Source organism: Thamnophis sirtalis, unplaced genomic scaffold (genome assembly GCF_051295495.1).
Source record: "Thamnophis sirtalis isolate CommonGarterSnake01/CBP01778 unplaced genomic scaffold, rThaSir2_p1.2 scaffold_5, whole genome shotgun sequence".
Taxonomy (NCBI): domain Eukaryota; kingdom Metazoa; phylum Chordata; class Lepidosauria; order Squamata; family Natricidae; genus Thamnophis; species Thamnophis sirtalis.
This window is the reverse complement of record NW_028261385.1, coordinates 20,943,663-20,949,124: the sequence shown is the minus strand read 5'-3', so window position 1 is coordinate 20,949,124 and position 5,462 is coordinate 20,943,663. Positions and strand designations below refer to the sequence as shown.

General features: G+C 47.3%; 1 protein-coding gene across 1 annotated transcript in view; it reads right to left on the bottom strand.

The window, feature by feature from the left end:
* The window catches only part of SPEF2 (sperm flagellar and cilia associated 2), a 124,601-nt gene that overhangs the window by 562 nt on the left and 118,577 nt on the right, over positions 1-5,462 (bottom strand). The gene's annotated exons all lie outside the window — the stretch shown is intronic.

Genomic DNA, 5,462 nt, shown 5'->3' with positions numbered 1-5,462 from the left:
CTGAAATATGTAAAATGAGCAGAAACTTAACATCATACATATGCTAACTGAAAATGATTATATAATATTTCACTGTACATACCACACATCACACATCAATATGCAAACAGGGGGAAATGTCCCTTCATCCTAAGTGATGAACTTTCAGTATCATTACCTAGAACAATGCTTGTTAGACTTAGCAGTCTTAAGACATGTAGTTGACAACTCCCAGAATTCCCGTGCCAGCATGTTGGTTTTGGAATTTTGGGAGTTGAGCAGGAGTAGATTCTACCAGTTTGGACTGGTTCACCAGTTTGAACCAGTAGCTCCAACAATCAGCTGGGAGCGAACCTGTTTGCTCCCTCGATCACACACTTTACCTACCTTTATCTTCTCAGCTGAGTTGCACAGCAGAGTGGATTGCCATGCCTCAGCTGTTTTCTTTCCCACACAGCAATCCGGAAGGTAAATGTTCTCTGAACTGTGCATGCGCGCTCACTGAACTGGTTGTTAAACTGGTAGGATCCCACTCCTGGAGTTGAGTCCATACATTTTAAATTGCTATGGTTGATAAACACCGTTCTAGACTTTTACGACTTGTAAGTTATATGACCCTATAGAGCAGGGCTGTCAAACTTGTGTCACGCTCTGGCCACGCCCATGCCCGGTTTAGTGAAGGGAGGGAAGTCATGATAGGTCATGTGACACCATGGGATGACGCGAGTTTGACATCCATGCTATAGGGAGTTTGGCTTTTCAGATGTTAATATGCAATTATGAGCATCACACTCCCTGCTTATGTTGGCTGGGATTTCTAGACATGCTCATTCAAAAACATTTGGAATCTGAAATCCCCTAACTCAAACCACAAACAAATCTGTAATGAACTTTTATTGTTCCAGGATATTGTTTGGTACCCCTTTTTTCATTCTCTTTTATTTTTCCATATCATTCATTCCATACAATTTGCTTTTGCAGGAAGATCAATGTATTATTTATTTTAAATTTTTGATTTTTAAAAAATCCTACCTTATTTATTTTTATAAATTACTCAAGGCAGCAAACATATTAATACATTTTCCTCCTCCTATTTTCCCCACAGCAACAATACTGAGAGGTAAATTGAGCTGAGAGAGTGGTTGGCCCAAAGTCACCCAGCCAGCTCTCACGCTTAAGGCAGCAGAAGAACGCACAATCTCCTTGTGTCCAGCTTGATGCATTAACTACTAGATCAAATTGGCTATGCATAGGAAGAAATTCATTTTGGCATAGAAATATCCATTTGCCCCATGGAATGGGTTTGACAATGAAGATATGGAATAATATAAAAGTTATGAAGTAAGAATCTGAATTAGAAAGTTGCAAAAAAAATGAAATAATTAAAAAAATAGAATTATTTATACGGAAACTCTATATCACCCCACTTACAAAGTGTTAGATATCTCCCCCCACTGACAGAGGTTTCCACCAAGGTCCTCTGTTCTGGCGGGAACAGAGGTTTAATCCCATTGGTCAAAAGGTCTGACAGATCCCTTTGAAAGGGGATGCTGCCAGACCCTTCGCCAGCCAGATGTTTACCTGACTTGCAATAAAGAGCTGTTGTTACTGGAGCCTTTGTGTGCCTTCCTTTACCTGATCAAACACTGGTGATGAAGGTGGGATCGGAAGGCAACTAGGCGAACAAAAAGAGCAAATGTGATCCTGCAAATACATCCAGCCCGGAGTATCCTGAGCGGCATCGCGCAAGCCATCGCTGAACGATGGAATTAGGATGACTATGCATGCCCCCCTCCAACTCCGTATGATCCAGCCACCGAGCACTGGGAATCGTACATGCTACGATTCAAGTGTTTCCTTGAAGCGAAGGATCTCACAGGCATTCCAGAAGCCCGTAAGAAGAATATGTTCCTCGGTTACTGTGTCCGGGAAGTGTTCGAAATGGCAAAAAACCTCTCGGAGCCAACCCTGCTCCAAGCGGGGTCTGGTATGCACTACAACAAACGCTGAAGACCCACTACATGCCCAAGCCGTCCAAATATGTTCGCCAACATAAATTTAACTTCCGAAACCGGATGGAGGGCGACTCTCTCAATGAGTATGTAGTGCCGCTCTGGAAAGCCGCAGCGTACTGTGAGTTCCGAGACCTGGACGAGCTGATTCTGGACCGCATAATTTGCGTCGTGCGAGACATTACTCTGCAGAGGAGGCTACTCGCTAAATCCAACCTCTCTCTGCAGATCGCACTAGACGAGGCTGGGGCATCCGAATCAGCCGCCAAATTGCGGAAACCCTACAGCGCAAGAGCGCACCTCAAGACGCACAGAAAAGTACCCGCGTACATCGCGAGACTACCGAGCCCAGGAGTTCTGAAAGCGAGGACGACAGCTACTGCATGCGCAGTAGCCACACCAAACTGGCACGAAAATTCAATTTGCAAGTTCCACCCTGTGCCAGCTGTGGAGGAGACCATGCCCGATCATCCTGCTGTTTTTGTGAAGCAACTTGCCAGCGATGCGAGCGGAAGGGGCACATCGCCAAGGTGCACTGCAGTGACTTCCCTACTGCCACCCGACAGTCCAAAAGTTCCCAAAGCCATCAAGAGTGGCCCAAACCAGGGGCTTTGCAGAAGTACCCATGGCAGTCAGAAGGTGACGATAGGATCACCAACCATACGTCTGTTACACAAATCCGCTCCAGGCGCCCAAAAAAGCTGAATGTCACTGTCCCAGTTAGACAAATCTGCTCCAGGCGCCCCCAAAAGATGAAAGCCACTGTCCTCATCGAGGACTCTCCATGCGAGATGGAGATCGACACCGGGTCGTCACTGACCATAATTCCATGGTCAGTCCTCAAGCAAGTGATCCCAAAGCTACAGAAGCAACATCTCCGAAACCCCGACGTCCACGTGCGCGATTACCAGGGGAACCAGGTCTTCATTGTGGGCCAAGGCACCTTCCTGGTGAACTACAAGCAATTCTATGAAAACCTCCCCGTGACGGTGGTCAGTGGAAACCTTCAGAGCCTCCTGGGGCTTGATTGGTTCCAAGCTTTGGGGATGGAAGTGACCAGAATCAACTCCGTGAGGGATGACGGCGCTGAAGCCATCTTTAAGGAGTTCAAGGACATTTTCGGCACCGGTCTAGGTAAGTACAAAGGAACCCCAATTTCCTTTAGCTTGGATCCCTCAATAACTCCAATTAGGTTAAAACCTAGAAGAGTACCTTTCGCTCTCCATCCTAAAATTGACAAAGAAATTGATAAGCTTGTGAGCCAGGGCATCTTAGAGCCCGTCAATCATGCACGCTGGGAGACGCCAATTGTGACACCTGTCAAGCCTGATGGGTCTGTCTGCATCTGCGCGGACTATAAGTGCACAATTAATAAAGCATTACAACAAAGGGCCTACCCTGTACCCATTGTACAGCACCTACTACATTCGCTCGGCCCAGGAAAAATCTTTGCAAAATTGGATATGGCGCAAGCATACCAACAATTGCCAGTAGATGTCGTTACTGCGGAGGCCCAAACCATTGTGATGCACAGGGGTGCATTCAAATGCCACCTCCTGCAATTTGGTGTTAGTATCGCCCCTGGACTGTTCCAAAGCATCATGGAACAACTTTTGCAGGGGATTCCAGGAGTTGTCCCCTATTTCGATGACATCTTGGTATCAGCTGCAAATGAGGCGCAACTTTTAAAATGCGTACAGACAGTTTTGGCCAGAATTAGAGACAAGGATCTCTGCCTCAAAAAAGAAAAATGTCAGATTAATGTACCAAAGGTCGAATTCCTAGGGTACCTGATCGATGAGTCTGGAATCCACCTGACCTCACAAAAAATTAAAGCTATTAAGGACACCCCCACATCTCGCAATCAGACCAAACTGCAGGCGTTTCTCGGGCTCCTTAATTTCTACAACATCTTTCTCAAACAGAAAGCCACCGTTGCTGAGCCACTACATCGCATCCTAACCAAGAATGCGAAATGGTCCTGGGGCAAAGCCGAGACCGCCGCATTTGTCGCAGTAAAACGACTTTTATCAGCGGATTCTTTCCTAGTATAATACAGCCAGACCCTGCCATTGGTGTTGACCTGTGACGCCTCCCCTTTTGGTGTCGGCGCTGTCCTCAGTTACCACATGCCCAACAGAACAGAAGCCCCCATTGCATTTTACTCCAGGACATTGTCCGCCGAGGAGCAGAACTACAGCCAATTGGACCATGAGGCTTTAGTTGCAGTGGCCGGAGTGAAAGGATTCCACGAATATCTCTATGGCCAGGATTTTGAACTGGTTACAGACCACAAGCCATTGTTGGGTTTACTGGCTGGCGATCGCCCCACCTTGGTATCATTATCCCCCCACATGACCAGGTGGACTATTTCCCTAGCTGCCTATTCCTACTATCTCATTCACCGACCTGGCTCCACTTTAGGTCACGCAGATGCCTTGAGCCACTACCCATTGCCTGAAATCCTTGCTGACCCCACCCCCGAGACGTTGGTCCTCATTGACTGCCTGGAAACCGGACCCATCTCATCTAGTGACATTGCACGCCACTCTGCAAAGGACCCCAAAATAAAGCAAATTTTGAACTGGGTGTGAAGGGGGTGACCCAAGGGGCCTGTTGGGGCTGATTTCAAAATGTATTTTGCCAAATGTGATGAACTGTTGGTTATTAATGGGTGTTTGCTGTCGGGGGACCTGGTAATTATTCCCAACCAACTGCACATTGCAGTACTAGAAGCATTACATGTAGAGCATGCGGGGATCGTCAGGATGAAGTCTCTGGCAAGGAGTTACGTTTGGTGGCCTAACATGGCCAGGGACATTGAAGAATGGGTGGCCACATGCACATCCTGTCAGTCCAGACTGGCTCCCCCAGAGGCGCCCACTAAGGAGTAGGAGCGACTACAAGGACCATGGTCCTGGGTGCACATTGACTTTGCTGGACCAGTTCATGGCCAAATGTTCTTCATAGTTGTGGACGTTTACTCAAAATGGTTAGAAGTAGTCCTGATGACTTCCACTACAGTGAAATCGGTCATGAAGGTACTAAGGAGACTCTTCTCCACGCACAGTCTGCCCAATGTCTTAGTCTCTGACAACGGGCCGCAATTTATGGCTATGCCATTCGAGACCTTCCTAGCATCTCAGGGAATCAGGCATAACCTGGTCGCGCCATTCCATCCAGCCTCCAATGGTCAGGTGGAGAGAATGGCAAGATCCGCAAAAGAGGCCCTTAGTAGGATGGGCCCAGGTGATTGGCAAACATTAATTGACCACTATTTACTGATTCAACACATCACACCCAGTGCTACCACTGGGAGAAGCCCCTCTGAGCTTCTCATGGGCTGCCGTCTAAGGTCTCACTTAGACCGGCTACATCAAAATTATTCCACCTCAACACCCGCTGACTCCACAAGCAAGGTTCAAGCTTTTGCCATAGGAGATTCGTTATACACCCACAACTACACCAGGG